The 16,942-nt window shown below is 43.7% G+C and overlaps 1 long non-coding RNA gene across 1 annotated transcript in view; it reads right to left on the bottom strand.

Moving 5' to 3' along the window:
- Positions 1 to 10,797: 10,797 nt before the first annotated feature.
- Positions 10,798 to 16,942, bottom strand: part of LOC147665615 (uncharacterized) — a 63,624-nt gene continuing 57,479 nt past the window's right edge. The window contains exons 3-5 of the long non-coding RNA XR_015305016.1: positions 12,923 to 12,994; positions 12,212 to 12,265; positions 10,798 to 11,691 (exon numbers count right to left, since the gene is read on the bottom strand). This is a non-coding gene — a long non-coding RNA (uncharacterized LOC147665615). The remainder of the gene's footprint in view (positions 11,692 to 12,211; positions 12,266 to 12,922; positions 12,995 to 16,942) is intronic.

The following is a 16,942-nucleotide window of genomic DNA, read 5'->3' as shown; positions in this document are numbered from 1 at the left end:
GGTTGATAGGATTAGAATCACATGGGGTTGCTAGCGCCCAACTGGTGGTGTTGGGAGATTTTAATTGTCACTTGTGCCCCCACTTAATTAGCAGTAAGGGGGAATGGTCCGCTTGCCCAAGGGAAGAGGGACTGCATATGGAACACACCAGGGAGGGATTTGAGTTAAGCAAGCTGTTGGGCACACATGCCCTTATTCACACGATGGATTTGATAGGAGCAGCGGGGGACTATTGTATCCTCTCAACCTTTAAAGGGAAGGGAAGGGGCTCTGTTATTGATTTTATTTTTGTTCCAAGCTCCTTAATATGTCGGATATTAAGTTTTAATGTGGAGTTTAGCACCTTCAATGACCATAACCCCCTGGTGTTGATCCTAAGGGACCCTGACTCAGTTAAACATTCCCATCGTAAGCAGACCAGAGGCTCCTTTACAGCCACGGACCAGGGAAGGAGGCTGAGATGGTCAAACATCAATTGTGATAAATTCTACAGGGCACTACTGACGGAGAAAACCCAGCAGGTCTGGAAGTGTCTAGACCCAACAGTAGACGAGGTGGACCACATCAATGCATTTGAGGGAGTAGCACATTGTATTGACGGCCTGCTTAGACGTAGAACGCCAAAAGAGGATGAGGATACTCACAGGTGGTTTTGATCAGCAATGCTCTAGTGGCTTGATGGAACTGAATGCAGCTTTAAAGATTGTTCCCAAAGATAAGACAACGGTGTCCACTTGCCGGGGGAGGTATAAACAGGCACTAAAACAACGCAAAACCTCATTATTTATTTTTTATTTTATTTTTATTATAAAGTTTTGTATAGCAGCTTGGGAGAATCTGAGGGAAGCGGCCGGATCAAGGGATATGACCGCCTTCTGGAAAATTCTAAATAAACCCTATTTTCAGGATAAGAATAAATCCAAGCCTGTCTGCCACGTCTGCCAGAGGTTTGGGTGGAGCACTTTCAAGGCCTCTATAATCATGAGAGTACGAGCAATTTAGTACCATCAGCAGGGATAGGAAATCAAAGGGTTGTTGTAACCCCATTTTCTTTGGGTGAGATAAAAGCGGGAATTGAGGGCTTAACCCGGAATAAGGCCCCGGGCCCGGATAGGATCCCTGCAGATCTCCTATTAACCCAGGTAGACTTGTGGGCTCCTATTTTATTAAGAATGATCAATACGGCAGCGGAGGCAGGTATGCCTTCATCCTGGTCCACTGCGACAATTGTCCCAATCTTCAAAAAGGGTAACAAAGATAACCCACAATGTTACAGGCCTATTTCCTTCATTGATGTCACAGTGAAAGTCATGGGGAGAGCTATTCTTAATCCGCTTATGGATTGGGCAGACGAACATGACATAATTTCGGATATACTGTATGGCTTCAGGCCGGGTCGCTCAACCTCTGACCAATGTCTCAACCTTTATCTCCGTGTCACCAAGTACACTGTCGCCAGCGATGAGACGGTGTACTTGGCTTTCATGGACCTCACAGCAGCAGTCGACCGGGTTAAGCCAAGCGATATTGTACCCATGCTCCCTGGTAATGAAATCAGCCAGCAAGTGAGAGGTTTCAATTGAATCCCATCTCTGATGTAAGTGGGACCTAACTCTTCATGGATTGAATAGGAGGGGGTGCTCTGTGGGTAAGAGATCTGCATTTCTCATCTGACAGAGCTTATTAGCTTTTCCGGGGCAATCATGAATTTTGCACACAGGTTGGGTCGCTGGGCCATTATTTGCTAATATTTTGTACCAACTGTCTAGGTACCCGGTAGAAGGTTTTGTTTCTTGTGTTTTTTTATTTTAATTGTATTGTACTTTTATGGTATTGCTGTATACCGAATAAAGCAATTTTGATTGATTGATTGATTGATTGATAGTGGAAGGTCAGGCATTTGTTGATGTATGCTGGTCCTACGTTATGCAAGGTCATGTAGGCATGACTCATCATCTTGAACTGGCATCTCTTCTGAATCGGCAGCCAGTGTAGTTTCTTGAAATGGGGTGTGACTTGGATCCTTCTGGGAGGTCGATTATGAGTCTTGCTCCTGAGTTCTGTATTGTCTGGTGTCGCGTCTGGAGGCGTGCAGTAATTCTTACACAGATTGTGTTTCCAGTGTCCAGTCTGCTGGTGATGAGGGCTTGCATGATGGTCCTTCTGGTGTTTGCTGGGAGCGACTTGAAGCTCTTGTGGAGCCTGCAAAGGGTGTGGCAGCAGGTGTATGAGACTGCATTGACTTGTTTCTTCATGGATAGCTTGCTATCCAGAATGATGCAGAGGTTATGGGCCTGGTATGTTGATGCGGGGGGTATGCTGTGCTCCATGAGACACCATGTGTCATTCCACGGTGAGGTGTTTTTTCCAAAAATGAGGACTTCCATCTAGTCTGTGTTGCGTTTTAGACAGGTGTACTTCATCCAAGCTTTTGACACAAGCCCTAGCAATGCCGAGTATCTGGGGTGGGGAATTTAATTCTGCCCATGACACCTCCCTAGATAGATCCTTTCCCCACCACAACATGAGAATGCAATCAGAATTACCCACGCATTGTGGACTGGGTTATGCTACCCAGATGTGAAACATCCGGTGACAGATGAATCCTCATACACGAGAATACTCGTTGTTCTCACCAGTACACTAACTGCACAGCAGAATCGGCTTGCTCCTATGCAATCCCTCTGTGGGTTCCTTGGTCTTGTGACCTGAATGTCTAGGCCGCACACTTTCGGACCGCAGCCACCTCAAAATGATGATTCAGTGGGGCTGACGACATGCATCAGTACCTACTAGGAGGTTGTACGCCCCGGCCCTACGGGACAGAGTCTTCTGTGATACTGAAGGTACACGTATCGCCATCTTTGAGGCAAAGGAAAGAACTGCCTCTATGACAGTGATAGAGTGGGGTACCTTTAAGGGTCTCACATAAGGCCAGTGCACCAAGATGTAGCATTGTGTAAAACATGCCTTGCGAGCCCAGAACCTCTCTTCAACAAACAATATGAACAACGGAAATAAATGTAGGGTAGCTGCATGAAACTAGAACACAATCACCCCTCTCTGAAAGGAGTAAAGGGAGGCGGTGGTCAGACTAGGAACACTACACTATCAGATACTAGCATGGCTCCTAAGGTCGTTGACCTCAAAGACCCCCAGAAAGGCCAGCAGATCCCCGGTGGGAGGGTTATTGAATGTACAAGCAGATATAAACCAGGCTTTCCTGTAGTACCAGACGTCTGTATACCAGGCTGTGTTGGGAGTGCAAGCGCCCCAATTAGATGAGACTGACAATCCCCAGACTTAACCCCCTTCAGGGACATACACCAGACGAAACCCTGACCACCAAGAAAATTGGCTTCATGATTGACTACATCACGTGCAACAAAACTCCTGGGATGGACGGGTTCCCGGTGGACTTTTACTTCACCTACAGAGCAAACCTCACTCCAAACCTACTCCAAATGTACCAACAGGCCCGGCAGGAGGGCACATTTCCGGGATCCCTATGGGAGGCTATGATATTGGTCCTGCCTAAGCCCAACAGGGACCCCCTGGAGCTACGCTCCTGCTGGCCACTGTACACCAACCACAAGATTTGCAGGAAGGTCCTTGCAAACAAGTTGCTCCCCTGCCTCTCTACATTGGCACCAAGACCAGAATGGTTTCGTACCTGGGAGAAGAAGGTGTCTTAACCTATGGCGCCTCTACGGCTGATGGAAAAGAATCTTCATGAATTGCCTCCATACACAGCACTCTCACTAGATATAGAGAAGGCCTTCGACACCCTGGAGTAGTTTTACTTGATGAAAGTGCTGATGTGGATGAAACTAGGCCCAGAAATATTACACTGGACAAAACTCCTCTACACCAACCCGCTGGCCCGCATCCGGACAGGCAGAGATCTCAGTTTCTTTTGAATGCAGCAAAGATGCCCGCTGTCGATTGAGAGGACATATCACTGTATGCTGATGATGCATTTGCGTACCTCAGGAACATGCATTCGTATCTACCACAGGTGATGGATGTTCTAGACGATTTTGGTAGGGCTTCTAGACTAAGGCTAAATTTGACCAAATCCAGCTTATATCCCATGTGCAGACTAACAACTTAAAACAGGAAGTGCTGCACCATTCAGCACTGGGGTGGCACCCTAACATCTTCAGGCAGTAAGCGATGAACTTACCACACGACAATGAACGTGTACAGGGCAACTTAGGTGATATCCAAGGTTTGCAGCTCCCTGTCGTTTTGGGGCTCCCTGCAACTATCGACCCATGGGTAGAGTGGAAAAATGCAAAAATGCTGTTAATACATTTATATTGCTTCTCGATCCCTCTAGTTTACCTGCCTCTGCACTTCTTCGGGAAATTGGACTCTGTTTCTGTTCTTATGGACCTAATGTGGGGAGAAGGCCACAAGAGAGTCGCGCTTCGCAAACTTTACTCTACCTTGGAACAGGATGGGGGATGTACATTTAAAATACTAATAAAGAACTACAAACTACTGTGTGACTTGGAAGACGATTATTTCTCAATACAGCCCTAGTTTGTGATCTCGTTAGTTCTCACATTATCATCTGCACTAGAAGAGATGGGAGCCTGGTGTGTCTGATCACAGAAACTCATTTGCATACAAAGGGGGGTGAAAGCCTGTTCACAAAGCACAACACAACTTGTTTATGTAAACGTTTGTACATTGCACAGGGAGTGTGATTCAGTGTGAGTGTTGTATGACAGGAGCGGGCAGTCTTAGTTGCTGAGACATGAATCGCTTACGGGTGCCTCTTGAGCTCTTTCAACTGTTTGAGCGGCAGTCTCAAATTCCCGGGGCACAGTTTGTTATGTTATGTTAATTTCAATTTATATAGCGCCAAATCACCGACAGGTCTCTTAGTGCTTGCTTTGGGAACCTGTCCTGGCTTTCCCTGCGAGATAACCCCTACTGGGCATCCCCAAGGTGAAGACCAGGCATCCCATCGAGGTGGGGCTGTAGAGGAGATTAAGCAAGCTATTGCCCAGAGTTGCAGAGTGTGAACCCATGATTTGAGTAGGCACCGAGGCGAGAATTATCGAGTCCGTGGACATTTTGAGCTCAAGACCCTGCCGCGTCGGGAATTGAACCCTGGTCCCAGGTCTGACCTCTGCATCAGGGTCTGCCTCCTCTAACCAGTGAGCCATACTTCTCCACTAACAGCTTCTCTCATAATCTTTGATTTTTGCATCTACAGGTGGTGCAGATGCCACCTAAGACAGTAACCTTAGAGTGCTTTCTGGAGTCAGCCTGCTTTGCATTTTCCAAACTTTGGCCAGCAAAGGTAAATGTGTCTTCTACTAAAGTGTTCTAAGCACGCTTTTGGTAACGTGGCTTGAGCAGTATGGCCTAAAACACGCTCGAAGGAAAAGCAAAACAGTGGAAGTCACAAATTTCAATAGTTTATTAAAAATAGACAAGGAACTGTAAGATTCAAACCAAGTTTAGAGTAAAAAGAATATTTAATAATTATTCAGAAGCAAAATCTAAAGGTGGGCTTTGATTTAAGGATTATTAATTAGCAAAAACAATTGTCAAAACCAAACAAAAAGGTAAATAAATAAAAAACAAGCAGTTCTACTGAATCAATCAGGAAGTCACCTACAAAATTGTAGCTGACTTTGGGAGCTATGCTCGAGAGGACAAAGATAAGTTTAATCTCAGGTAATGATTATCACTGGAATTCTCAGAAGGTGACGAGCTGCACAGAAGTGGCTTGAAGTGCAAATTTCCCACAGAGTAGAGTTGGGTCATCAAGTTGAACCTGAATCCACGGCCATCAAAATTTGTGAAACTTCAAGCAGTTACAACTGCTGCGAAGTCTTCGGAGCTTCCAAGTTATGGAGATGGTTCAAGGTTGAGGATAAGAGCCAAAGCATGGAACGTGGCAGGCCTGAGTCATGGTTATGGGGAAAGCAGGTTCAATTTGAAACAAAAAGAAGATGGAAGGAGGCCACTCATGTGGATCTTTGTAATACGAGGCTGTGTCCTTTTGGAACAGAAGTCATTAGTGTCAGGAACTGAGATCTGCCTGCGCCTACATTGTTATAGACATCGAGAACTACATGTCCCAGAATGCCTTCTGGGCGGAAGCAGCGCTAGTTGATAAAAATCACGTGACAACGCGATAGCGTTGTACATGATTCTGGCTTTCCTGGACTCTGTCAACAGCCGTGCTGTTGGAGGATTGGATTCCTGTGTTTCTTCCCGTTGTTTTCCTGGGGATTAGATCCGTGTATCGCTGGAGGCGCAGCTGAGCCGATGTACCACCTCGTGTCTCATCTTCTGTGAGGACGAGATCCGGATTCCTTCATTTTTGCCCGCTAGTGGCAGCGGCGGGCGTCTTCTTGTGTTCCTCTCGGCTGAGCGTGAACTGCTCTTGTTCCTTGCCCGCTCGCGGTTGCGGCGGGCTGTATTCCTGATCACCGCTCGTCTGAGAGTGTGGATCAAAGAAGTGAGTTCCCTCACGGCTGCGGAGAACTTGTGGATTCCTTCTGTTTTTGGTGATTTTCAGATTAGGAGCCACGGCAGCATCTCACCCTGCACTCGATCTTTAAAGGGTATAGTTGTACCTTTTCATTGACAAACACTTGGCCTAATTGATATATGCTAAGATATATATGTATTCCTGAGTGACTTCCTATCCTGTTCAGACAGTATACTTGTGGGAGACTAAAGTTCTGGATTTCCTTTTGTGTTTTTTCCACGTTGGGTGGAACCTCAAACTGTGTGTTTTTTCTTTCTTGGCTCAAGACTGAGACTGAGTTGTTTCCACCAGGAACTTACTGGATTTGAACCCTATTTTTTATCTTTGGAGAAGGATAATTTTGTTCTATTTTTGTTCTGGGATCCGCGGGTTGTGGATGTGAGTATGATTGAGTAAAAGGATTTTTTGTGTTTCAATACACGGGTACTGGTGTGGTGTTGATGAATGATTATTGTCTTTTACAGGTGGTGTTGTTTATCTGTTCGCAAGAAGAACATCTTGTTGGGAAAGACCTATAAGGTATAGTTAGGATTCTAGCGAGAACATATGAGAGTAGATAGGATTGCTGTACAGTATTAATGTTATGCTTTTTTGTTACAGCTAATCCCTTTCCACCGCAGTTCCTACCCTTTCCCATCCCTCGCTTGATTATCTCTATACTCTGTATATTTCAATAGTCAGAGTGTGGGGGAAATCAGGAGGTGGACCCCATATAGTATCACCCTGATCATGAGGAGCCAGAGAGGACGTGACAATTAGGACTATTTAGGATGGGGCCAAGAATGGTTTGCATATGGCTGACCTCATCTGTAGTTACACAAAGACTAGAGAATAATGTGGTGGGATGTTGCAGAGATTAACTACCAGTCCATACATCACCTTTAGTTTTTCTCAAGGATCAGCCCCACGTGGCACAGACATAAACAGATGTTGGTCCCATAGAGACCTATGACAAAGGGACTCCTGCTGCAGCCCCCTGGTGAGGCTGGTTAAGGCTGGAAACAGTTTGAGGTTCAAGCATTCCTGATCCTTAGAGGCATGGCCTCAAAGTTCAGGATCGAATGGTCTCTGTGGGTCAGAGCCACTGCTTATAAACACTCAGGGAGAAAAACATACTGAATGGAATGAGGCCACAAATAGTTACAAAAGAATGAGGTAATTCAAGCATTTCCATCCCTCACTGTGTGCTTTTCTCAGTAGACAGTTTGTTGGACAATCAATGGATTGATGTCTTTGTGGCTGCTTCATGGAAATGTTTTGCGATGCTGAAACCTCCCCCAGGGTTTACAGTGAGCACCTTTTATTTTCCCACATTGTCTCTCTTATGTAGAAAGGTTACATTTACAACTAAAGTTTTTGTCACATTGAGAGCACGAGTCATTTTCTTTCTCATTGTGGGTTCTCTCTTGTTGAATGAAACTGAATCTGCAGCAGACTCTTCCCTGGCATTTACAACAATGATGAGGTTTTTCCCGGTAAGTTCTCGCAGGTTGAGTGAGACCAGATTTCTGACTGAAACTTTTCCAGCATTCAAAGAGCTAATAAGGTTTATCCTCAGCGTGAGTTCTCTCATGTCTAGTGAGAGTTGTTTTCAATCTGAAGTTTTTGTGGCATTCAGAACACTGATACCGTTTATGCCCAGTGTGGGTCCTTTCATGCACAGTAAGGGTGGATTTCTGACTGAAGCTTTTCCGGCACTCAGAGCACTGATAAGGTTTTAGTCCAGTGTGAGTTTTCTGGTGTTCAATTAAACTGGATTTCTGACTGAAGCTTTTCCGGCACTCAAAGCACTGGTAAGGTTTTTGTCCAGTGTGAGTTCTCTCGTGTTCAGTAAGGCTGGATTTATGACTGAAGCTTTTACAGCATTCAGAGCACTGATGAGGTTTTTGCCCAGTGTGGGTCCTTTCATGTACAGTAAGGCTGGATTTATGACTGAAGCTTTTACAGCATTCAGAGCACTGATGAGGTTTTTGCCCAGTGTGAGTTCTCTCATGGTAAGTGAGAGTTATTTTCCGACTGAAGCTTTTCTGGCATTCAGAGCACTGATAGGGTTTGAGTCCAGTATGGATTCTCTCATGTTGAGTTAAACCGCATTTGTGATAGAAACCTTTTTGGCATTCAGAACACTGATACGGTTTCTGCCCAGTGTGGGTTCTTTCATGCACAGTAAGGTGGGATTTCTGACTGAAGCTTTTCCGGCACTCAGAGCACTGATAAGGTTTTTGTCCAGTGTGGGTCCTTTCATGTACAGTAAGGCTGAATTTATGACTGAAGCTTTTACAACATTCGGAGCACTGATAAGGTTTTTGCCCAGTGTGGGTTCTTTCATGTAAAGTTAGATTGGATTTGTGATTGAAGTGTTTCTGGCATTTAGGACACTGATAGGGTTTTCGTCCAACGCTAGTTTTCTCATATTTAGTGAGGTGGGATTGACAACTGGGGCGTACACCGAAAGCTTTACGCACTTTAATTTCTGGGTTTGTTACCTTCATGTCCGATCTTGGTCTAAACATCAATTTTAAAAAATCCTTTATAATGAATTGCGGACCAAAGAAGTATAACATTACATCAATTAAATCCGGCAACGATATGTTAAAATGCACTAGCACTTTCCCCTATTTAGGGTTGTTATTCTCCAACTCAGGTTTATGGCATCAACATGCTGCCCTCGCGAGTAATAAAATTGGCAAATCAATTAACTCGATCCTATCCCTTCGCCAACCAAAATTGGCTGATGTCGTTACCCCCCTTCTTACTATCTATAGTACCCAATGTCGACCAACTGGGACTTATGGAGCTGAAGTATGGGGGTATTGTAACAGCTCGGCCCTCCAGGTGGAGGAAAATAGATTTTGTAGGAGGGTGTTAGGGGGAGTCCCTTGTGCTCCCACTCTGATCTGTCACAATGAATTAAGGTTGCCATATATTGCTGATTTTATTAAGTCGAGGCCTGCCATTTTTTGGATTAAAATATGGCTAAACTCAGCGGCAACATTAACGCGCAGTATTATAACTGACTGCTTGTCTAGTGACAGATCACATTACATACCCTGGCTTAATGCTGTTAAAAACAGTTTGCAGCGTGTGGGACAAGGAACTTTATTTAGCTCGCCTGATTCCATCATACCCGCCCACAAGAATATGATTAAACGGGCATTAATGGATTTATATACTGAGGAAAGGATGAGTTCAGAATCTATCAAACCAGTGGTCAGCAGATATCTATGTAACATTGACTTAGGTGTTGACAACTCACATAATCCTATAAGATATTTGTCAATGCCTATAGGAAGATGGAATCGGAGTCTCTTATTTAGGTTTCGGGAGGGAAGCATAGTCTATTTGCTTAGCTTCCCTATTGGCTACAACAAAAGACTTGAAGAGTTGGATTGTCCCTGTTTACACGGTGGAAAACAAAATTTATTACATTATTTCTTTTTTTGTGGCCATTATAAATTGTACACTTGCCAATATTTAAAACCAATCCTCCGCAAGTATAATTTACGAGACTCTATTCCTGCTCTGCAATTTTTACAAATGTTACATAAAGACGATGTCATTTACTCTGTCAGTTGTTTCATAAAAGCCTGTGTAAAATCAAGGGCTAGTATGGAACATGGCTAATGGACTATAGTATTATGCCATCCTATGTATCTGTGCACTTTATTATTATACTAGCTACCGAATAGTGACTCCACTGTATATGTGTTTGTTTTGAACCAATTCTCGTGGGAGAACACAAGTATATCTGAAATTTAAGGACACTAAAGGACTAATGTTCCTCTCGTATTATGTGGTATGCTTTTTTGCACTGTATACTTTATGCACTTTATGCCATGTATGCTGCTTAATCTAATTGGATAATTTGTTTTTAATTTTTAAACTAGTTTTTAAAATGTTTTTAAAACTTTCTGTATGTACTTTTATGGATGTACTAAATCCGAATAAAGATCATTTGAATTGAATTGAATTGACAACTAAAGCTGTTCTCACATTCATTGCTCTTATTCGAGTTGTTTGTTTCTCCAAGTTGGCTTTGTTCCTGGATGCATGTCATCTTAAGACTGAATTGGATTTCTGATTGTGTACTTGTTTATGTTACACTCAGCATTAACTTCTAAAAGACATTTCAGATGCTCTTCTTAACATATGTATTCAACTAATTATAGTTTTTTAACTGGAAATTATTTTCCTACCTTTAAAGGCACTGATCTAACTTGTCTTATTAACTTTCACTGAGGAGCCCCTTGAATTGATTAAGAGGCCTCTCATGGATTCATTTTCACCAAGTTATGCCCGGGTGAATTTTCTCTTGTTTAATTAGTCTCATTTAGTGATTCTAGTTTATCACATTTGATTTAGGAGTTTTAAAAGCACTGATAAGGTCCTTGGGGTTTAGTGTTTGCCTGTAAGGTATGTTTTTTCATACAAGTAATGACAGATGATTAGGGCATGCCAGGGTGGTTTATGAATTATCAATAGCGTAACATTAGCCCCATTTATAGTTTCTGTGTCAGTATATGCTTTTTTGCTCAGTGGCTTAGACAGGTACATTATCCACTTTGGAGTTACAGGACACTTTCAAACCACTCGGATCAACCCAAGAGACAGAGCTGGTGGGGAAAATCTTCCTATATTGGAAATGGTAATCCAGCATCTTTGCTGTAACGACATCCGAGAAAGAGTATTTACAATAACTTTCTTTTAAACAATCTTTTCTCTCCTCTCGTCTTCAGGAGACAGAGACAAAAGCTTGCGCTTGTAAACCAGGAATATTAGTCTTTTTGACAGTTCTGTCAGATCACAACACGTCTACGGATGCTGATCTGTTGGGGAGGGCTTAGGTCTCCAAAGCATTTCTCATAAACCATAAAAACAGAATTTACTGCACTGAGTTTTCTCAAGTGCACTGCGTGAGAATCAATTGTGACCAATGTTCTCCTTAATTTCAGCTGCTGGCACTTAGTAAACATTTATGATCATTTTCCTTTGGGGATTTGACAACTTTCTCATTCTCCAGTTTCTTCCGCACCAACATCCTCACCATTCCTGGCACATAGAATGTGTTTCTTCTCAAGAGCTCGAGAATGTTTTAACTTTCCTTGAAATAATCCTTTCCATTTTGTTTCACTAAATTTAAACCTTCTTTTTTCTGTTCATGCTTCAGTCACCTGTAGAAATGGAGTCAAAAATGGTAAATGAAAACAAAGAAAAAATATTTGTGACCTTATACTTTGCACAAAGAAAGTATTGACAAAAACAAGCCAGGAAATCTGTTGAGTATCATTTCTGATAGAGGTGAAACAGCTCCGGACACTGTAGATCGGGAGCTTCGGATTACTGGAGCTCATGAATGTGAGAGAAAACGTATTTAATAATTAAGAAAGATATATTGCGACACAGATTCTCAGCAGCAGCCAACACTATCAATTTCCAATTTCTGTGGCAAAGGCTGGCATCACAATGAGATATTTGTAATACTTTTAATGAATTATCAGATCTTATTTACGCCCTGCCCACCTAGACTGTTAATCTATTCCTTTTTCCAGTGATCTAGGAAGGGACATTTTATTGAACAAAGGATATCACTTTGTTGTAATCACTGCTTTAAATGCCACTGTAGACTGACGCTGTGTCCAGTTAGCTCAGTGGAATTCACTATTTCAAATTGTGCGGATGATAAGGACTTACTTGGTGGCTCAGAACTCATCATGCTCCTCCGACAGGACCCAGGCACTGCAACACCTGAAAAAGTGAAAAAAACAGCACAACAGTAAAGGAAACCAAAGAGGGTCAGGAAAAGAAAAACACAAAATAGAGGAAAGGGAAAAAAAGCTATCTTCCACTTTGACCTCAGGGGTCCAGCACAGGAAACTGTGCAGCAGATGCTTGTGAACCCATAAGTTACTTCTAAACTCAGTGCCCCCAAGGTCAGCACCAGGTGTGGCTCTACCGGTTGCACCACCCTAAAGCAAGCCTTGTGTGCATGTGTGTCCACACACATACTATGTCTTTTGCTTGTAGTAGATAAGACAGAAAAGGATAGTTTAGGAGGAAGTAAAGAGATGGAAGTCAGATCAAGAGAGAAAAGACGCCGAAAGAACAGTCAGAGGGGGGAGAGTATCAGGTGGTGTAGAGGAGAAGACAAACGTGATAATAGTGAAGGAACTGCTGGGCAAAACTGACCTAAGAAGGAACTGGACCTGCACTACACCCCCAACATTTCCAGGAGGAATGTGGCTCCATCATATTATTATCAGAAGTTTGATAACAACAAGAATAGTGCACAGAGGGAGTCAAATGTTGAAGCTGAAGAGACAAAAACAAAACAGAGATCAAAAAAGGGAATATAGAAAGAATAAACAGGGCAAAAGGAAACTTAAGAGTTATAGGAATCCTTACCTGACAGTTATATTATATTTTGTTCCTCCAAGGGTGGCAGCCACGCTGCACTGCCTGGTCATCCCAGAATACCTTGAAAGGAAGTAAAGAAATAGTTTTGCATCAGAGGACTATCACACTTCATCACATTTTACAAAAAACGTCCTGAACTTACAAAACAAAATAATCTCTTGTTCTCTGGAGGCCATTGTGATGCAAATATGGGTATGAATAAATACTTTTTTGGTTCACCAAGAACCATGATCCCTTGCTGGAAAAGGTCTCTGTGAATATAGAGTGCACCCACAGTCTCAGAGAACAAATCCTAACAACCCAGTTCTTGTTTTCATAACCCCCATCTTTCCATTTGCAGACCATGAAACTTGCAAATTAAAATAATCTGGTTTGCAAAGGTATGTTAATGTCCTTGTACATAATTCTGCCCACCGTTCATAAATCAGTGAACCAGACTCTTAGATTCATACAAACCATTGCTCTCTGAGCAACAGTAATTCAAGCTCAAGCTGATGCAGAGTTTGAATGCTGAGCAATGGAAGCAACAAGGCATCAATGTGTTGGTGCTTTTTATCTATAACTTATCTGAAGGGATGATGCGGGGGGTCAGCATAAATAAATCCTTCACGAGACAAAGCTTGGAACATTGAAATGTTGAGACCTCCATTGAAGACAACGAAGCAGCAGCAGCCTATACAACCTGATATAGGCCCGCTGCTCTCAACTTTACAATGTCCTTATACACAGCCTCTGCCTCTCTGAAATATATGGATTGGGCAGGAGAAGGCAGAAGAGAGAGCCTGCAGCGGGGCACACAGGAGCCCCCCCCCCCTTCCTCCTCCCGTAGCTCGCAGTGTCACTGGCATCTCGGAAGGAGGGGGGTTCTGCTAATCTCCTGCATCTTCCCGGCTCACCTGAATGATGAAAAACAGTTTAACCGAGCCCAGGGAGAGCCAGGGGCTGACTTCAGCCTCCTTTCACAGCTATTGCTGTGACTGTTCAACAATTAACCCCTGTGGTCATGCATGCGGCTGTTAACTGTTCAACATTCACACTTACAGCAGTTCGGAGTACCGGAGGTGTTTCAACCCCCTCGGTCTCTGGGACACCGTTGTTTTATTAATTAACACATTCTGCCCTCATGGGGCAAATGTTGCAATGACCTTCTAGTCAGCCATAGCAGACAATATTGCCCATTAAAGGACCGCTCCCTTGATAAAGGTCCTTGCCTTTGGTGCTACACAAGCTTCAAAGCTATATTAAAGGTTTCAAATAATTACTGAAGGCATAAACATGGTTACTCAGTCAGAGAAATAATTATCATAATATTTACAGGAGGATCACATAAAGGTAACCTCTAAAGTATATCAAAAGCCAGACTCAGAAATAACTCCAGCTGTAAAGTCAATCGACAGACCAACACAACAAATGTGTGCTAATATATAAGAAAACGTTTTTCTATAATATCAAAAAGCAAACTGCCATATAATCTGCTTATTTATAAATCAAGGAAAAGTTCTTAAGTACATAATCAGTAAGAGGACTGACATGTAGTCTGCTTTTAGGAAAAGGATAAAATAAGACAATTCCAGCAAATATCCCACAACAGTACATTTTATACGTTTTTAGACTGAGCCCACATTATTGACATGGTTCATGATGAGGTAAAAATGACAGCAATCAATGAATGTTCATGAAAACATGGCACAACAAAATGTAATTTAATAAACCACACCCACAAAATGAATAATGAATTGTGATTCTTCATCTAAAAGCCACAAGTCATTTTACAAGGTAATTCCCTAACATAATAACTGGATCTTAATCACAATTTAAGTTTCTGCCCAATCATCAATGGCCCAATTTGTACAGGAACATTTGCTGGCAGCTTATTCGTTGTTTATTAGAAATGCCTACAACTTGGACTCCTTTCCCAAGAGGGGTGGGTTGGGAGCTCCCGTCAGTCTGACTGTGGAACGGGTAGAACATTTATTGATTAATAGAGATGCTGGATTCTCATTTACTTCTTCTACAAAAGGGCCGCTCTGGGTGACCTCTAGGACTGCACAAAGCAGGCAATCCTTCTCCCGTCTTAGGCACCGTCATTGTGTCTGATTCAGTCCAGTAGAAACTCCCAGTGTAGTTGTGGAAAATCATTATTAATTAAAAAAGAATTTTGTTGAAATCTTAAATTTGTTAAGAATTCTGGCGTTCCATTCTGCACTGGGCTGTGGGACTATCGGGACTGAAGGCATGTTCCAATATACCTGCCTTTGATTCTGCATGCTCGGCACGGAGGCCGGTCGGGCTGGGACCATTGACTGTGACATCCCATTCTGTGCCATCCGATTCATGTTCCAGTTTCCCAGGTTCCTGCAAACATCGCAAGGAATGTGTCTTATTCTGCACATTATTAGTGTTTGGGGTATTTAAATTGCCACTGTCAGTAAAACCGATACCCTAAGCAGGGCCGGACTGACCGTAACAGGCTTCCAGTGTTTCCCCGGGAGGCTGGAAGAGTGGGGGCTGGTTCTTCAGTGCTGTGAAACATATTTGTTACTGGGGCTGGTTTTGCTGTGGTGCTGTTATATCGCCCCCAGCAACAAATGAGGCAGGGGGCTGAGCCGTCAAAATTGTCAGGCCTGGTTTGGGTTCCCAGTCTGGCCCTGACCAAGAGGAACAACATTTCCTCCTTGCACATACTGAACATCATTATTCTGCGACACCAACGCCGTGCATATCCAAATTCACACCAGCAACAAACCCAGAATCAAAACGAGAATACAATCCGTGAGAACCACTTTCGTCACCCTTCTGGAAAATGTTTGTCTGACTCATAATTATTTTTATTTTGATCTTCTGCTTAGTAATAAAATTGTCACTACAGTACTTTGGTTACAACAAAATCTCATCCAGAATGTTGGTCTGCAGCGCCTCACATTTTGCTGGATATGTGCACTAACCTCTTGATGCAACGCTAAAAGATGCGCCCACTTTTACCCGGTCTTTGCCTTTGCAATATTGTCTGTAAATCTGCAATAATCTCTTGTCATATATTAAAATATTTTGAGGCGCTTCACTCTGTGGCACTTCAATTGGCCAGTTTACAAGCAACTTACACTCATTCCACAAATTTCTTGGGACAACAATAAAAAAAACTTAAACTCAGCTCTCGACCACCCTGCCTGGACAAACATGCCTCATCTCCACTGCATCCCTCCTGGAGAGGCCCCACATCCTTTGAACCGCCCAAGAACAGGAGAGGCCTCACCTCATCTGCACCATTGAACAGGACAAGCCTCACCTCCTCTACACCCTCCTGGACAGGGCCCACTTCCTCTGCTCCACCCAAGCACAGGACAGGCCTAACTTCCTCTGCACCCCCTGGACAGTCTGCACCTCCTCTGCACCCCCTGGACATAATTCACCTCCTCTGCACCCCCCCTAACATGCCTCGCCTTCTCTGGACAGGTCTCAACTCATATATACCACCTGGAAAGACCTCCCATCCTCTGCATCCCCTGAACACAACTCACCTCCTCTGCAACCCCAGTCCAGGACAGGTCTCACTTCCTCTGCACCCCCTAAACAGACCTCTCCCCCTCGTCCCCCCCAGGACAAGCCGTATCTCCCATGCACAACCCCCCCCCCCCCCGGACACACCTAAACTCCCCTGTACTTTCATGGACAGGACTCACCTCTTCTGCAACCCCTTGGATAGGTATCATCCCCGCTGCACCTCCTGCAACTCCAGCACAGGACAGGCCTCACATCCTTTGCACTCCCCTTGACAGGTCTCACATCCTGTGCACTCCCCTGGACAGACCTCACCTCCCCTGCAATCCCCAGGACACACCCCACTTACCTGCACCCACTGGACAGGCCACACCACCTTAGCACCTCTCCCGGACAAGTTTCACCTCCTATACACCCACTTTGGACAGGCCCCACATCATCTAAATATCCCAGTAAAGAACAGGTCTCACCTCCTCTGCACCCCTGAACAGGACAGGTCTTATCTCCTCT

The sequence above is a fragment of the Lissotriton vulgaris genome, unplaced genomic scaffold (genome assembly GCF_964263255.1).
Source record: "Lissotriton vulgaris unplaced genomic scaffold, aLisVul1.2 SCAFFOLD_732, whole genome shotgun sequence".
NCBI lineage: Eukaryota > Metazoa > Chordata > Amphibia > Caudata > Salamandridae > Lissotriton > Lissotriton vulgaris.
This window is presented reverse-complemented; position numbering and strand designations above follow the sequence as displayed.